Source organism: Cervus canadensis, chromosome 10 (genome assembly GCF_019320065.1).
Source record: "Cervus canadensis isolate Bull #8, Minnesota chromosome 10, ASM1932006v1, whole genome shotgun sequence".
NCBI lineage: Eukaryota > Metazoa > Chordata > Mammalia > Artiodactyla > Cervidae > Cervus > Cervus canadensis.
This window is the reverse complement of record NC_057395.1, coordinates 62,990,364-63,008,561: the sequence shown is the minus strand read 5'-3', so window position 1 is coordinate 63,008,561 and position 18,198 is coordinate 62,990,364. Positions and strand designations below refer to the sequence as shown.

At 41.9% G+C, this 18,198-nt stretch overlaps 1 protein-coding gene across 6 annotated transcripts in view; it reads left to right on the top strand.

Annotated features, from left to right (window-relative positions):
• The first annotated feature begins 9,530 nt into the window (after nt 1-9,530).
• The window catches only part of NCOA6 (nuclear receptor coactivator 6), a 91,744-nt gene continuing 83,076 nt past the window's right edge, over nt 9,531-18,198 (top strand). For 5 of the 6 annotated variants that reach the window (XM_043480264.1, XM_043480263.1, XM_043480262.1 and 2 more), the window contains exon 1: nt 9,532-9,737. The gene's annotated coding sequence lies outside the window, so the exon portion shown is untranslated. Of the gene's footprint in view, nt 9,738-18,198 lie in introns of all 6 variants that reach the window. The other variant, XM_043480265.1, reaches the window with a different exon arrangement.

Sequence of the window (18,198 nt, the reverse complement as noted above, 5' to 3'; positions counted from 1 at the left end):
AACATTTCATAAACATATAATATAAATGATCCATGCCCTCAAAATCTCAACTTTTCAAAAATCTCACTGTTCTTCACATATTCCTCCAACCCCTCCAAAAATCTCACATATTCCTCCAACTACTTTTTTCTGTAACTATCACATACATCATTGTTCTATTTATTTATTTTTAAAATAATACTTTATTTATTTGGCTGAGGTGGGTCTTAGTTGTGGAGTGTAGGATCTAGTTCCCTGATGAGGGAGCAAACTGGGCCCCCTGCATTGGGAGCTTGGAGTCTTAACCACTGGACCAACAGGGAAGTCCCTCATTGTTCTTTTTAAAAGTAAAAATGGGATTATATTAGTCACAGTGTTTAAACATCTTTTTTTTTTTCACTTACCTTTATAACATGGACATTTTTTCATGTCAATATCAAGATACATAGATTTTCCTGATAATTTATAATGATTCATCATAGTTCATTAAACATTTTAACTGGTTTCCTATTGATGGATATTTGGGTGGTTTCCAATGAAGCTTTGACTATCCTTGCCCTGATATCTTTAAGTGCTTGAGTAACACCTGTGGTCATACCAACTCTTCTATGCTGATGTTACAGGACCTTCCATGCAGCAGGTTTTTGGAGGTTACATGGGTATCTTGGGGTCATTTTATTTCTTAAATACACAAATAATGATAGGACAGCTTTGAATAAAAGATTTGTCAAGTGGAACAATTCTTATTTATCAAAGCAAGATTCTGATATCTTGGAAAGTCTGTTTTCTCACTCAGTATATGAAATATCATATTTTATTTCATGAATATTTTCTTAAGTGTCTACTCTGTGCAATATACTGCCTGATGCACTGGGAACACTGATGAGGAAGACAGACAAGGTCCTTGTTTGCCTGGACATTACTTTCTCAATTATTTTTACTTTATTCAGGTTTTACTCTCTTGATCTACCATCAGTTCAGTTCAGTCTCTCAGTCGTGTCCGACTCTTTGCAACCCCATGAACCACAGCATGCCAAGCCTCCCTATCCATCACCAACTCCTGGAGTCTACCCAAACCCATGTCCATTGAGTTGGTGATGCCATCCAACCATCTCATCCTCTGTCATCCCCTTCTCCTCTGCCCTCAATCTTTCCCAGCATCAGGGTCCTTTCAAATGAGTCAGCTCTTCGCATCAGGTGGCCAAAATATTGGAGTTTCAGCTTCAGCATCAGTCCTTCCAATGAACACCTAGGACTGATCTCCTTTAAGATAGACTGGTTGGATCTCCTTGCAGTTCAAGGGACTCTCAAGAGTCTTCTCCAACACTACAGTTCAAAATAAAAAGCATAAATTTACCTCATACTGAGAAGCTAACTTTAGCTGACTATGAAATAAAGAAAAAATAAACTTGGAAATTTAAAGAATTTTTATGATATTCTCTCCACTCCAACCTAAAATAACTCCAGGATATACCCATTTGCTTCTTAAGTTGGGTATTTTAGGTATTTCTTTCATATCTTAGTTAAGATATGAAGCTTACTGACTTCAAAACTTACTATATGACAAAGTTACAGGAATCAAAACACTGTGCTACTGGCAGGAGGATGAATATATCAATGGAATAGAATTGAGAGTTCAGAAATAAACCCATCTACCTATGATCAATCTATCTTGACTTTTCATAAGGATGTCGAGATCATTCATTGGAAAAAGAATAGTCTCAACAAACTATGCTGAAACAACTAAATATTGACTTACAAAAGAATGAAGTTTGACCCTTAACTCACATCATATACATAAAATAACTCATAATGGATCAAAGACCTAAATGTAAGACTTAAAACTATAAAACTCTTAGAAAGAAACACTGAAATAAATTCTCATGATTTTGGATCTATGACAAACAAAAGCACAAACAACAGAAGAAAAAAGTAGATAAACTGCATCAAAATTAAAAAGTTTTGGCATCAAAGGACACTATTAAGAGAGTGAAAAGACAACCCCCCAAGTGAAAAAATGTTTGCAACCAAATACCTGATAAGGGATACTTCCCTGGTGGTTCAGTAGCTAAGACTCTGTGCTCCCAATGCAGAGGGCTTGGGTTTGGTCCCTGGTCAGGGAATTAGCAGCTTCCCTGATAGCTCAGTTGGTAAAGAATCTGCCTGCAACGCAGGAGACCCCAGTTCGATCCCTGGGTTGGGAAGATTCCCTGGAGAAAGGAAAGGCTACTCACTCCAGTACCTTGGCCCGGAGAATCCCATGGACTGTATAGTCCATGGAGTCTCAAAGAGTTGAACACGACTGAGCACTTTTCACCTCGCAGGGAACTAGATCCCACATGCCATAACTAAGACCTGGTTCAGTTCACTTCAGTTCAGTCACTCAGTCATGTCCGACTCTTTGCAACCCCATGGACTGCAGTATACCAGGCTTCCCTGTTTATCAACAACTCCCAGAGCTTACTCAAACTCATGTCCATAGAGTTGGTAATGTCACCCAACCATCTTATCCTCTGTCGTCCCCTTCTCCTCTTGCCTTCAATCTTCCAGCATCAGAGTCTTTTCCAATGAGTCAGTTCTATGCATCAGGTGGCCAAAGTATTGGAGTTTCAGTTTCAGCATCAGTCCTGCCAATGAATTTTCAGGACTGATTTCCTTTAGGATTGACTGGTTTGACCTCCTTGCAGTCCAAGGAATTCTCAAGAGTCTTCTCCAACACCACAGTTCAAAAGTATCAATTCTTTGGTGGTTAGCTTTCTTTATGGCCCAACTCTCACATCCATACATTTCTACTGGAAAAACAATAGCTTTGACTAGACAGACCTTTGTCAGCAAAGTAATGTCTGCTTTTTAATATGCTGTATAGGTCTGTCATAGCTTTCCTTCCAAGGAGCAAGCGTCTTTTCATTTCATGGCTGCAGTCACCATCTGCAGTGATTTTGGAGCCCAAGGAAAGTCTGTCACTGTTTCCATTGTTTTTCCATCTATTTGCCACGAAGTGATGGGACCGGATGCCATGATCTTCATTTTTTGAACATTGAGTTTTAAGCCAGCTTTTTCACTCTCCACTTTCATTTTCATCAAGAGGCTCTTTAGTTCCTCTTCACTTTCTGCCATAAGGGTGATGTCATCTGCATATCTGAGGTAACTGATATTTCTCCTGGACTGAGCAATCATAGTCCTAGGTATAAATCTAGCAAAAATTATACATGTGTTTACTCAAATACACAGGCAAGAAGGTTCATAGTAGTACTTTTAAAAGTTGACCTACAGTGAAAACTGAAATGCTCATCATCAGTAGAATGGATAAACTGTGACAAATCAAAATAAGAAACTATATGTAGCAATGAAATGGAACCAACTACAACTACCTGCAACAATATAAAAGAATCTCAAAACACAAAATCGAGCAAAAGAAGGCAGACTCAAAAGAGCACATTTTATATGCTTCCATTTACATAAAATTTAATACCTGATAAACCTAATCTATGTCAAAAGTCAGAATACTATTTACCCTCAGAGGTGTGGAAAAGGAGAACGAAGGAGCTTTTGTGGGGCTCGAATAGTCTGTTTCTTGATTTGGATGTTGGTGGGACATCCAGTCCCATCACTTCATGACAAATAGATGGGGAAACAGTGGAAACAGTGGCAGACTTTATTTTTTGGGGCTCCAAAATCACTGCAGATGGTGACTGCACCCATGAAATGAAAAGATGCTTACTCCTTGAAAGGAAAGTTATGACCAATCTAGACAGCATATTAAAAAGCAGAGATATTACTTTGCCAACAAAGGTCCGTCTAATCAAAGCTATGGTTTTTCCAGTAGTCATGTATGGATGTGAGAGTTAGACTATAAAGAAAGCTGAGCACTGAATAATCGGTGCTTTTGAATTGTGGTGTTGGAGAAGATTCTTGAGAGTCCCTTGGACAGCAAGGAGATCCAGCCAGTCCATCCTCAAGGAGATCAGTCCTGAGTGTTCATTGGAAGAACTGATGTTGAAGCTGAAACTCCAATACTTTGGCCACCTGATGCATAGAACTGACTCATTGGAAAAGAACCTGATGCTGGGAAAGATTGAAGGCAGGGGAACAAGAGGACGACAGAGGATGAGGTAGTTGGATGGCATCACCAACTCAATGGACAAGAGCTTGGGTAAACTCCAGGAGTTGGTGAGGGATAGGGAGGGCTGGCGTGCCACAGTCCATGGGGTTGCAAAGAGTCGGACACGATTGAGCGACTGAACTGAACTGGACATGTGTGTTCATTTTGTGGAAAATCATCAGGCTTTACACTTATGAGTTGTGTATTTTCATGTCTTTATGTTATGTGCTAATAAAATGTTTAAAATTTTCAGAATATTTTTGAAATCAGGTTTTATAAGTCCTAGAATATTTTTCCTTTTTTTTTTTTTTGGTCTCTTCTTGATACTCTTTCATTTTTTTCAATTGTGTATTCTATTTTTCAGAATTTTTATTCCTCTTCAAGACACTTTATTTCCTATTGTCTGAAAACTGATTTTGTAATAATAAGGCACGTTACTGCCATCTACTGGTAAATTACCACAATAAAGGTATACATTACAATGTGTACCAGTGAGTGGCATCCACTTACATGTGATGTCCTCCAGTAAGACACAACTCGCCTAACGAAATGTGATAACCTTGCCATTTGGCACCATCGTGATGAACCCCACAGACAGTAGCATGTTGATGCTCTCTAGTAGGTTTTAGTCTTCAATTTTTTTTTCTGTTTGATGTTGTTCTTAAAGACATGGTTCTAGTGTTCATTATCAGTCTTACCACTGCAAAGCTTAAGCCCATCGGACAAACATGAAAACAGATGTTCAAAAATTGCCGATCAAAGTCAGTCAGAAAGAGAAAAACAAATATCATACGTTAACGCATATATATGTGGTGGTTGTGGTTTGGTTGCTAAGTCGTGTCTGACCCTTGAGACTCCATGGACTGTAGCCTGCCGGGCTCCTCTGTCCACGGAATTCTTCAGGCAAGAATACAGGAGTGGGTTGCCATTTCCTTCTCCAGGATACCTTTCTGACTCAGTAATTGAATCCAAGTCTCCTGCATTGCAGGCAGATTCTTGACCAACTGAGCTACGAGGGAAGCCCTAACACATATATATGGAGTCTAGTAAAATGGTACTGATGAACTTATTTGCAGGGCAGAAACAGAGATGCAGACGTAAAGAACAGACTTGTGGTCACAGAGTGGGAAGGAGAGAATGGGCCAAACTGAGAGATTAGCACTGACACATATATACTACAATGTGTAAAATAGATACCTGGTGGGAAACTGCATAACAAAGGGAGCTCAGCTCCTGGCTCTGTGATGACCTTGATGGGTGGGATGGTGGGGTGGGAGGGAGGCTCCAAAGGAGGGCACATATGTATACTCATAGCTGATTCATGTAGCTGTACAGCAGAAGCTAACACAACATTGTAAAGCAACTATCCTCCAATTTAAAAAAAAAGCCAAATTGTTCACATCAAAGAATAATTGATTTGCTTTCGCTTTATCAATTGGACTTCCTTGGTGGATCAAACAGTAAAGAATCTGTCTGCAGTGCAGGAGACCCAGGTTTGATCCCTGGGTCAGGAAGATCCCCTGGAAAAGGAAATGGCAATCCACTTCAGCATTCTTGGCTGGGAGAATTCCATGGACAGATGGGCCTGGCAGCCAACATACAGTCCATGGGTCACAAAGAATCAGACATGACTGAGCATCTAACACTTTCTCTTTATCTAAATCTGAATCCAGAACAGTCTTGGATGTCTCAGGACTGCTTTTCTTGCTCAAAGCATTCTGTGAAACAGCCTGATAACCTCTTCAGCAGCCTCAGATAGTCTGTTGCTTATTGAGGCTATCATAAGTGCTAGTCACTCACTCTTCTAAACATTTTGTATCTACTAATTCATTTTGAAGTGCAGTGGAAGTGAAGTGATGCTTTTGAACTCTGGTGTTGGAGAAGACTCTTGAGAGTCCCTTGGACTGCAAGGAGATCCAACCAGTTCATCCTAAAGGAAATCAGTCCTGAATATTCATTGGAAGGACTGATGCTGAAGCTGAAACTCCAATACTTTGGCCACCTGATGTGAAGAACTGACCCATTCGAAAAGACCCTGATGCTGGGTAAGATTGAAGGCAAGAGGAGAAGGGGACGACAGAGGATGAGATGGTTGGATGGCACCACCAACCCTATGGACATGAGTTTGAGTAAGCTACAGCGGTTGGTGATGGACAGGGAAGCCTGGTGTGCTGCAGTTCATGGGGTCGCAAAGAGTCGGACATGACTGAGCAAGTGAACTGGACTGAACTGAAAGTCGCTCAGTTGTGTCTGACTCTTTGTGAGCCCGTGGACTGTAGCCCACCAGGCTCCTCTGTCTGTGGGGTTCTCCAGGCAAGAATACTGGAGCGGGTAGCCATTCCGTTCTCCAGGGGATCTTCCCCACCCAGGGACTGAACCTGGGTCTCCTGCATTGCAGGCAGATTCTCTACCGTCTGATCCTGTAAGGTACCCTTATTATGTACACCTTACAGATGAGGCAATTGTAGCACAAAAAAGTTAAGTTATATTGAAACAGTGACTGACTTTATTGTTCTGGGCTCCAGAATCACTGCAGATGGTGATTGCAGCCATGAAATTAAAAGACGCTTACCCCTTGGAAGGAAAGTTATGACCAAACTAGACAGCATATTAAAAAGCAGAGAATTACTTTGTCAACAAAAGTCCGTCTAGTCAAGGCTATGGTTTTTCCAGTGGTCATGTATGGATGTGAGAGTTGGACTATAAAGAGGGCTGAGCACAGAAGAATTGATGCTTTTGAACTGTGGTGTTGGAAAAGACTCTTGAGAGTCCCTTGGACTGCAAGGAGAACCAACCAATCTATCCTAAAGGAGATCAGTCCTGGGTGTTCATTGGAAGGACTGACATTGAGGCTAAAACTCTAATACTTTGACCACCTGATGCGAAGAGCTGACTCATCTGAAAAGACCCTGATGCTGGGAAAGATTGAGGGCAGGAGAAGAAGGGGACGACAGAGGATGAAATGATTGGATGGCATCACCGACTCAATGGACATGGGTTTGGGTGGACTCTGGGAGTTGGTGACGGACAGGGAGTCCTGGCATGCTGCGGTTCATGGGGTCGCAAAGAGTTGGACATGACTGAGCGACTGAACTGAACTGAACAGGCTGTGATACTACAAAAATAGAGCTTATAGTCTTTTGGGAGCAAAAACCATGTAAGGATTTAAAAACAAAGGGAAAAAATACTTCGGACCCTGTGGGACAAGTCATTTTTCTCCTTTTGGTCCAAGTTGTATCATCCTTAAGAAAAGAACTCCAGATTTGCCTGAAGTCACACAGCTAACAGGGGCTTCCCTTGTAGCTCAGTCGGTGAAGAATCTGCCTGCAATGCAGGAGACCCGGGTTTGATTCCTGGGTCAGAAAGATCCCCTGGAGAAAGAAATGGCAACCCACTCCAGTATTCTTGCTGGGAAATCGCATGGACAGAGGAGCCTGAAAGACTACAAAGAGCTGGACACGACTGAGCCACTAACAGATTCAGCTTTCTTTTTCAGGATCCTTATAGGAGGAATCATATAGTAGCTGATCTTTTGTGACTGCCTTATTTCACTTAGCATAATGTCTTCAATGTCTGCAATGTTATAGCTTGTGCCAAAATTTCCTTCCTATTTAAGGCTAATGTTCCATTGTATAGATATGCTGCATTCTGCTTATCCATTCATCTGACAGATATACAGCCTGCTTCTTCCTTTTGGCTATGGTGAATAATGCTGCTATGAACACGAGACTACAAATATCTGTTTAAGTCCCTGCTTCTACTTTCTTGGGATAAATATCCAGAAGTAGTATTTCTGGATCAGATGGTAATTCTATATTTAACTTTTTGAAGCTAAAGTGATAACTGTGGTGGTAAACAGGAATGTAGGTAAAAATGTATTAGGTGTACACTTAAGATGTTTGCATTTTCCTGTATGTAAATCATACTTCATTTTCTAAAAGAAGAAAAAGTTTAAAATTGTTTTCCAGGCTATTATAAACCCTTTTGGTGTTAATTTCTTGGGCTCAAGTGTATGAGGTGCCCCCTTTTGGCTGCCTGTGGTTCTCTTTATTTTTCTCTGCCCTTTAGGGTTCACCACCATTCTCAGGATTCACACACAACAAATATTTACTGAGCATATGCTCTGTGCCAGGCCCTGTGCTATGTGCTGAGAAAACAGCGGTAAACAAGATGGATAAACTCTCCCTCCTAATGGGGTCCACAGCCTCGTGAAGACAGGTGATAAACAACCTAGCGAGTCCTATTGAGGGCAAGCAAGAGAACTTGCCTAAGCAATCTGCAGAGAAGGTGTCCTTGGGTTAGTGATGTTTGAGCAGGGATCTGAAGGCTGACAAATTATCTAATGAGGAGGGGGAGCACACCAGATGGCCCAATCAGCATGTGCAAGGATCCTAAGAAGGAAGGAAGTACAGTATGTGAAGATCAATGTACTTACAGTCCAGAGAGAGTTAAAGAGTGCTAGGAGATAAGCCTGGTGATGTGGGAAGGGCAAGAATGGGACATCTATTTGGCCTTTATCATAAGAGCAATATGAACCATCAAATAGTTTTAAATAGAGGAGAGACATCATCATATTTCTGACTTAGAAATATTGCTCTGACAGCAGGGTGGAGAATAGGTTGGAGGGGAGCCAGGGAGAATGTGGACCCACCTTAGAAGGCTACTGCACCAGTCCAAGCACATAGTGTGTGCTCAATAAATATATTGGTGGAATGAAAAGACTCTGATTTTTGTTAGATGAGACCAGTATGCCTGAGCTGTATAATCGGCTAACAATCCCCTGCTTATCTATCCAACATGATGCTTGTAATAGACCCTTAATTCCCATTTCATAGATGAGGAAGTTGAAGTTGAGGCAAACGAAAATTACACAGCTATCAAGAGTGAAAGTCAGATCTGAATCCAGGCCTTTAGGACAAGCATCAAGCCCAGTGCTCCGCAGGCCTCCCTACATTTGGGAAGAAGGGGAAAGGGCCGCACTACCTTATACCCACTGAGTCTGCCTAGGGTCACAGTGATGGGACTTACAGGCAAACATCAGTAATAAAGGCTAAAGATGATCTTTATCATGATTAGCATTATTAGATACTATGTGTCAGGCACGGTGCCAAGGGCCATGCTATCCCTCATTTCCTCTTTGCAAAGACTATTATTATATCCATATCTCAGGGGCATAAATTGAGGCTTGGAGAGTTGACTTGCCCGAGGACACTCAGCTTAGAGGGTTCCCATATGGCTGTGCAGTGACTCCAAGATGGGGGCGGCAGCCACTGGCAATATTACAGCGCCAGGAGACAAACAATCTCATATCCCGGCTCCGAGCTCTGCACCCAACCGAGCTGGTGCGCGCTCGGCCCCGCGCTCTCGGAGACGTTTGGTCACGTGGCCAAGGCCCCGCCCCCGCCCTACCCCGCCCTCTCCCGCGCTCCCACCCTCTCTCCCTCCCTCCCCCTCCCTCCCCGGCCCGGTCCGGCCCATCCCCCTCCCCGCCGGCTCCCTGAGGCCCAGCCGGGTCGGGCTGCGGGCGGCCGGGCGCCGACGGCCGGATAGACGGGCGCACGCGAGGACGGACCGACAGACACACGGAGGGCCGCGGGCACGCACGGCCCGGGCCGGTGCTCCGAGGCCCGCCCGGGAGGGCTGGGGCCGCGCTCAGGTGAGCTGACGGCGACGCGGGCCCGTAAGGGGTGGGCCCGCCGGGCGTCCGCGGTGCCGGCCCGGCTGGCGCCGCGGGAAGGAGGCGCCGCCCGGGCCCCGCGCGGGAAAATGGCGCCGGCGGACCGTGGAGCACGGCCCCTGTGCGGTCCCGGCCCGTAGCCGCCCCGCCCGCCCGCCGCGCTCGTGTCCCCGTCGCCATGTTGGGGAGCGGGCCCGGGGCCTGCGGGCGCGGGCGCTGGGGACTGCTGGGGGCCCGGCAGGGTTGGGGAGGGTGCGGGACTCGGTGTCCGGGAGCTGAGGGAGTGCTGAGCCGGCCGGGGTCTGCACGGGGTGGCGCTCCAGGCCCGAGGAACTGGCGGGAGTCGGACGTGGGGTCGTGGCCGGGGTCGCCGAGAAGGGTCGCTGGGTCCAAATGGAATCTGGATCAGGATCCGTGGGGCTTGGGGAGCAGGAACTGGAGCTGGGTTAGGCCGTGGTTCATGGTCAGGACCCCAGGCCGGCAGGGCGCGGAGGGACGTGGGATTTGAGCCCAGGCTGTCAGGGCTGGGACAGTTCTTTCCGGGGGGCGGGGGTGGTGGTGAAAGGGTTGATTGAAAATGAGGGCCCTTTCGGTACAGAGGCGAATATCAATTTGGTCTAGTCGTTAGAGTTGCGGGGCCAGTCCGTGTAACTCCCAAGGGACTGAGGACATACGTGCCCCCAGGATCCTGCACTCCGTATTGGCAAGAGCAACAGAAAAAGTAAGGCTTTGGTCAAGAATAGAAGGGGGATTGAGGTTTGGGTGCAGGAGCTGGCCAGCAAAAGAATGCAGAGTAGAACTGGTTGGCAAGAAGAGAGAGAACCTCCATCAACTTAGGGAGTTTGTGTGTGTGTCTTTAAAAGGAGGGACCCGGCTGTTTGTGGGCGGTGACCCAAGGTGTCTTCCCAGGAAGGGGACAGCCCACTGTTTTTTAAGAGCAGTGTCACCTGGGGAGGTCATCAGAAAGGCGTTTTTGAACCCGTGAGAATGGTAAAGGATTGAATGTGTAAAAACTGCAAAGGCCCTTAGATCATGTAATGATTTCAGATTATGTAGTGATTTTAGCTGAGACACAGAAAGGTAAAGTTGACTTCTAAAGATCTAACCAGTAAATGGCAAAAATAGTACTAGAACTCAGGCCTGTTGCCTCCTTATTCAACACAGCTGCTTTAGAGGAATTGGTCAGGTGGGCAAAAAGTATTAAAAAGTCAAGCATGAATAAAAAAAAAAAAAAGTCAAGCATGGCAGCATATATCAAAGAACTACTAAGTAAATTATTTTTGTATTGAGTTTGTCAGTACAAAAATTGAGGGGGATAGGAGAAAAGTATAGATAGCTAGCTGATAATTTCTAGTGTACTTCTGTTTGTGCAAAGAAGTTATCTTCAGGATCTTTTTGAGTTCTGTCTTTATATAGAGTCGTAAGAGATGCTCCTTCTCTTCTAGGTGTTTACTATACAGCAAAGGGACACAAAAAGCCTAAAAGGTAACAGTGAACAGTGGATCTCTATCATGACTGTAATTGAAGTTCAATCATGATAGAAGAGTTCAAAGTCCCCATGGGCTATGAGAGAATTCTCAGTTACCTTATAGTTGTCCCAGGGCCCCCATATAATCAAAAAGGACTTTCAACAAAAAGGTTATGAAGATGTTCATAGCAATGATATTTTTAATATACGTTCAGTATCCTTATTCAGCAACATGATTCGTTTGTTTTTGGTCTTTCTTATGCAGGAAAGCCTAATCTTGTTTGTACCATGGGCTCCTTTGTTGCTCAGTCACTAAGTCGTGTCCAACTCTTTGCCACCCAATGGACTGCAGCATTCCAGGCTTCCCTGTCCTTCACTATCTCCCAGAGTTTGCTCAGATTCATGTACAGTGTGTCAGTGATGCCATCCAACCGCCTCATCCACTGTCACCCTCTTCTCCTGCCCTCAATCTTTCCCAGCATCAGGGTCTTTTCCAGTGAGTTGGCTCTTCGCGTCAGGTGGCCAAAGGATTGGAGCTTCAACATCAGTCTTTCCAATGAATATTCAGGATTGATTTCCTTTAGGATTGACTGATTTAATCTCCTTGCACTCAAAGAGACTCTGAAGAGTCTTCTCCAATACCACAGTTGGAAAGCTTCAGTTTTCGATGATCAGTCTTCCTTTTGGTCCAACTCTCTCTGTACATGACTACTGGGAAAACTATAGTTTTGACTAGATGAACCTTTGTCAGCAGTCTAGCAAACCTTTTGGACCCCTTTCAGAATAATATTTTTAATTGCATAATACAAAATACCTGGGGTTATAGAGAAACCTACTGTATTGAAATGCAATTGCTACAATATACAAATTGTGATGTAGTAATATAGATATACTTCTTTAGCAGCAAATTAAGAAATTAGATCTAGTGGTGGTTCTGATAATTACATCAAATGAACAAATAATTCTTTAAGATATCTGCAATAACTATAATATGATATAAAGATATCTGTGATTATAGTAGCAGAATCACAGATCTGCTAATACAAGAATGGCTTACTGCCTATGTTCATATTTGACTTAAATGGCAACTTTCAGTTAGAAGTTAGTGAAAATAAAGTAATTTTTTTCCTATCCAAGTTCATAGCCCCTCCACTCCTTCCCCGGGAATTCTGTCTGTGAACTCCCATCTGTGAACCCCAGGTTAAGGAACCACAAAGGATGTCTTCCATTCAACAGACATTTACTGTTCACTGAGACATCTGTTTATATCAGCCATTATGCTAGGCTGTGAGGAGTCACAGGTCTTTAAGGCAGGATAGGGTCTTTTCACTTTGGATATTCAGTCCCATGAGAGAAGTGAACATGTAAACAATGACAGTTAAGGATGTTAAATGCCAAAGGAGAGCTGTCAGGTTGTTAGGACACAGGTAGGCATGTCTGCTGTAGGATCAGGGAAGGCTTTGGAAATAAGTGAGACTTGAGGTGTGTCCTGAAAGGTAAAGGAGTTTGCCAGATGCAGAAGAGAGAAGAGCTTTCAGGTAAGGACATATATTTTCAGGGAATGTAATTTAACGTGTCTGCAGCATTGTGTGTGTGTGTGTCTGTGTCTGTGTCTGTGAAAGTTGGAGATGAGACTGGGAAGGTTGTTTGGAACCTGGGTTGAAGGACCTTGCTAAGGAATTTGGACTGAATTCTTGGCTTTTAGAGAGGCATTCAAGGCTTTCAAGGAGTGGAGTTATGATGAGATTTAATTTTTAGAAGATAAATTAATGTGTTTTGGAGGGAGGGTGTATTGGAGAGCAGAAAAGAAGTAATGAGGGAATGAGGGCCTGAACCAAGGCAGAAGCTGGGCACGTTGGATAGAGTTAGAATTTTCAAGTGTTGATATGATTACGTTGTGAGTGATGAGTGAGAAGGGGAATTTTTTAGATTTCTAGTTTGGGGTGGCAGTCAAAGAGGTTTAAAAAAGGAGTGAAAGGAAAATGAATGAGAATTGCTGCAGATAATAAGGGAAAAGATTTTTTTGTTGTAGAATAATAGACTTTTGGAAGCCAGTACAGAGCTGTCAAGTGTGATGTCGTTTATTGCTTAAGAAAATCGTGTGTCAACAGACTGGGAAAGTATTCCTAGAGTAGGGAAATCATAACTATCAATGTCAGGTCTTGGCAGACTGTGACCCATGCATCAAATCTGTTCCACCACCTGTTTATGTAAATAAAGTTTTATTGCAACACTGGTACACTCATTTACATATTGCTTTTGTCTGCTTTCATACTACCAATGGCAGGTTAAATAGTTGTGACAGAGAATATACAGCTCACAAAATTGAAAATATTTACTTTCTGGCCCTTTACCAAAGATATTTGCCAGTTCCTGATCTGTGTGTCTGAATGTTGGACATTAAATTTCTGATTTACCATCCAGTTCCTATGTGATGAAGAATAACCATCTTGGCACTGTCTTTCTGGCTGGATTCCCCATGCTTTGTGTATCTGCAGCATGACATAGATCCCTAAATATTTTATATTGGTCAGTGGTGCCATGGTTTACTGTTTTGGGGTCCACTGTGTGACAACTGGTTCTTGCCAGGTTTTCACGGTTTAGACCTTCCCGGGGCCTGTTTTGTCATTTTTTTCTATTGGGTTGTCTTTTTCAAAAGATTTCTTCATATTTTTTGATTATTAATCCTTTTGTTAACCATATGTATTACAGATATCATTTCCTGGTTTGTTGCTAATGTGTTTACATCTCTTTAAGTTGTTAAAAAGTTTTGAATTTTAATCAAGTTTATCTTTTTCTCTCCCAAGATTTTGAAGCTATTCTTTATATTATCTTTTTGCCTTTTTTGTTTAGATCTCTTATCTGGATTTGACATGTGTGTGTGGTGTGAGGTAGAGTCATTTCGTTTTTTCTGATGTACAATTAATTATCCCAGTATCATTTATTGAATGGTACTCTGTCTTCATATTGCGAGCTCTTTTTGGTAAAATCTATTGAAGGCCCTGTTTCCAGCGCCATTGTTTGTGAATTGTGTACCTTGGACACGTTGCATAACCTCCTTGTGCCTTGGTTTTCTCATCTTTAAAATAAGGAAAATAGAGTTGTTGTGAGGATTAAGTAAGCTAATTCTTAAAACATGTAGAACAGAGTGGCATCTAGAAAATGCTCAATAATGTTAGCTATTATTTATTATTTAGCATTATTGTTCATTTAGGATTCCTAGGCAAGAGTGGAAGCTCAATATGCTCAACTCAGTTGTAGACTTTATTCAGTTTTCAGATCGAAAGAGAATGGCTGAGAGCTAAGTGTTGCAGGAGGTGCTTCCAGGTGGCTGCTTAATTTTAGCTGCTGCCTTAGACTATCTGCTGGAGTGGAACTCCTCCCTGTAGTTCTTTGCAGTTTTCACTACTCTCTTGTTTTGTTCATTTACTTTATCCCCCTACAGGCATTTGATTTTCTAGTTCTGACTTTACCAAAGTGTTATATATTACCTCGCCTGAACTAATAAGGGACATATCGAGATATTGTCAGGATGGCCAGAAACTGACAGATGAATTTGGGGGCAGGTAAAAACTGAATTCCATTTCTAAGATTGAGCCATTCTTAGTCATAATGAATAAATTGATCATTGAAGTTAAAAGATGAGATGAAATTCAAATCATTGAATATTTAGGCATCTACTATGTGCTGGATGCTATATTAGAAATTACCACATTGGTAATAGAAAAGAAAACTAGCTGACCAGCTTTATGAAATACTACAGAAGAGATCTTTTTACTTGTGATAGGGAGCTGTTTTCCAAGAGAGCATTTATTTGGATGACAGAGAGGAAATATGGGCATTTATTCATTTGTCAACAAATTGAACCCTATCATGTACACTGGGCTAGAACTCTGCAGAATACAAGGATAAATCTAGCCAGGATTTGTGTCATGTGGAGCGTATATATAATGTGTTATGGAGCTGGGCTGTCAGAGGATGATACCTGAAAGAGAAGGCCTTTTAAGCAGGATTGCCAAAAATGTTTAGGATCTTTCGACTTGAAGATGAGACAGTATTTTTCCAGGCTGCGGGAAAGCATGAATGTAGAGATGGGTGTTTAAGAGATAGTAAAGAGTCTAGTTTGGTTGGAGAACAATATTGTCACAGGACTGTTATTAAAGTTGAGGCTGGAAGTGGAGATTGAACAACAGTAATAATAGTAGTAGTAGCTCTCATTTTTCACTTGCATACCGTTTGCCAGATAATGTGCCGGGCATTTTACAAGCAGCATTTCATTTAATCCTCACAATAACCCTGTGAGATAGGCACTTATTTTTAATCCCCTTTTTGTAGATAAGGAAACTGAGAAATAGAACTAACAATTGATAGAGAATGAGTCTAAGCAGTCCAATTCCAAAGCCTGTGTTCTTAGTCTCTGCATATTATTCATGGAAGGCTTTGAATCCTCTTCAGTTCGAGGCTGAGAAATTTAGAATTGATTAAGTAATGGGAAGTCATCAAAAGTTCTTGGCTGTACAGTGACATAATGAAATCTGTACATTCGGAAAGTAAGCCTGGTCATGAAATACAGAAGCAGCAAGGTGAGAAAGGAGAGATATGGAGGTAGTGTCCTCTCTCCTTCCTTACCAAATTGGTTGTTCCTTTAAGGGCTGGGACTATATCTCTCCTCTCCTTCAGCTCTTGTGTCTACTTACTATGTGTCTGTCGCATTTATTTATTTTTAAAAATTTATAATCTTTTTCTTGTTCTAAAAAGGACTTAAGGTGGCTGCCTAGGAGCTCAGTAAACAATTGCTGAGTGAATTAATAAATGACTATAGGTATATATAGATGTGTACATAAAGGGAATACTCTGGTTTTGTTGGAGGGAGTAAATGCAGCTTTATAATTTGGTGATAAGCTATATTTTATATAGAGAGTCTACAAAGAGAAAGGCCAGAACTGCTTCTTTTTTAACTTGTGAAGAATTGTATGTTCTATTTCAGTTAGAATATTACACTCAGTTAACGTTAGCTATGTCAGTTAAAAACCCAAACTCATAGAAACAAAAGAGTAGAATGGGGGTTGTCAGTAGCCGGGAGATGGGGGACATGGGGATATTTGATCAAAGGGTATAAACTTATAAGGTGAATGAGTTCTAGGAGTCTGACGTACAGCATGGTGACTATAATCAATAGTACTGTGTTATATATTTGAAAGTTGCTAGGAGAATAGATCTTAAATGTTCTTACCATACACATAAAAAATGGTAATTATGTGAGGTGATGGATATGTTAACTAACCTTATTATAATAGTCATTTCTCAATATATATGTGTATCCATCTCATTGTACACCTTAAACCTATACAATATTGTATATCAATTATATCTCAATGAACCTGGGAGAAAAACTATGTCAGTCTTAATAATATTAATGATCACCAAATTCAGAGGGTATTCATCTTTTAAATAGATATTTAGGTTTGTATTTAGCATTAATCAGCTGCAAGTCCCCCCATACACAAAGAGGCAACAAAAATTGCCAATAATCAGCTCCTTTACTGACTTTTGAACTGTGGTGTTGCAGAAGACTCTTGAGAGTCCCTTGGACTGCAAGGAGATCCAACCAGTCCATCCTAAAGGAGATCAGTCCTGGGTGTTCATTGGAAGGACTGATGCTGAAGCTGAAACTCCAATACTTTGGCCACCTCATGCAGAGTTGACTCATTGTAAAAGACCCTGATGCTGGGAGGGACTGGGTGCAGGAGGAGAAGGGGACGACAGAGGATGAGATGGCTGGATGGCATCACCGACTTGATGGACATGAGTTTGAATAAACTCCGGGAGTTGGTGATAGACAGGAAGGCCTGGCGTGCTGTGATTCATGGGGTCGCAGAGTCAGACACGGCTGAGTGACTGAACTGAACTTACTGACTTTGAACCTGTTGAATATTAGTTCCATAGTGCCATTTATGTACATTTTCTTAAGACCAGACTGCAGTCTCTCTCAGGAAGAAATAACTAGTTGCAGATTTGTGAATCAGATGCCTGTTTTGGATTTTACTGAGGGAAATTAGTCAAAAGATTAAGTCCCTTGCAATAAATTTAAATGTTACTTGGAAGTAAGGCTGTGTTCTTTCTATCAGATACAGACTTAAAAATTCAAACATTTTGGAGAAATTCAAAGACACAGGTTAACTGCCAAATACCAGTAAAAGTAGGAAGATATTAAGTAAACCAGCATTTGACTAGATCAATTACAAATCAATAACATTCTTTTCCATTGTGGATATTAGCTATCAGTAGAATGTACATGTACATGCATGCACATATCTAAGTGTAATATATATTGATAAAATTAATATAAGTACATTTGGATCTAGGAACGTTCCTAGAGAAAATGAATCTTCATCTGAGAGTTGTGTGTAACTCTTCAGTATATTTGGGGATAACTCATTCAGAAGTTTTACAATCAGAATGATTATGTATTGAGAAAAAGTTAATTATGAAAGTCAGTATATGTTGACTACCTACCACTGTTGAGGTCTGTATACAGTTGATTAGTTAGCTTCTGCCTTTTAGGAAACAAATTCATCTGGGGAAGTGATGTGAACATAAATAAAAGAGGGGAAAGTGTGTTTTAAGTGAAATAGTAAGTGCTGTGGGAACTCAGGAGAGATTACTTCTACTTGAAGAATCAGGGACCGCTTCATAGAAAAGGTTGTGTATTTGTTTCCTAGGGCTGCCATAACAGACTGCCACAGACTGGGTGACTTAAAACAACAAAAATTTATTCTCTCACGGTTCTTTAGGCTAGAACCTGAATGCAAGGTGTCGATGGGGCCGTGCTCCCTTTGAGACTTTGAGTAGAATTCTTTCCCTTGCCTCTTCCTGCTGCTGCTGCTGCCTCTTCCTAGCTTCCATCAATTCTTGACATTTCTTGCTTTGTGGCTACATCACTCCAGTTTCTGTCTCTGTTGTCACATAGCA